Source organism: Octodon degus, unplaced genomic scaffold (genome assembly GCF_000260255.1).
Source record: "Octodon degus isolate 3935 unplaced genomic scaffold, OctDeg1.0 scaffold00002, whole genome shotgun sequence".
NCBI classification, from domain to species: domain Eukaryota; kingdom Metazoa; phylum Chordata; class Mammalia; order Rodentia; family Octodontidae; genus Octodon; species Octodon degus.
The window spans coordinates 24,499,442-24,499,689 of record NW_004524578.1 but is presented as its reverse complement, the minus strand read 5'-3'; positions in this window follow the sequence as shown (position 1 = coordinate 24,499,689).

Here is a 248-nt window from a genome sequence, read left to right as displayed (position 1 = left end):
AAAAAAAAAAAAAAAAGAATATGGGACACAGGTTTCTCCTCTGCACAAAAGACTGAATTGCAAACAGTAATATGGGCACTGCAAGATCATTCCTCCACTCCCATTAACTTATTTTCAGACAGTGCTTATATCTGTGGTGTAATGCGCTACATAGAAACTGCCACTATACACACTAGTCAAAAAGATCTTTTCGTTTACTCCACAGTCTTCAGGTTGTCATATAACCACATCACAGTCCCTGTTTCATT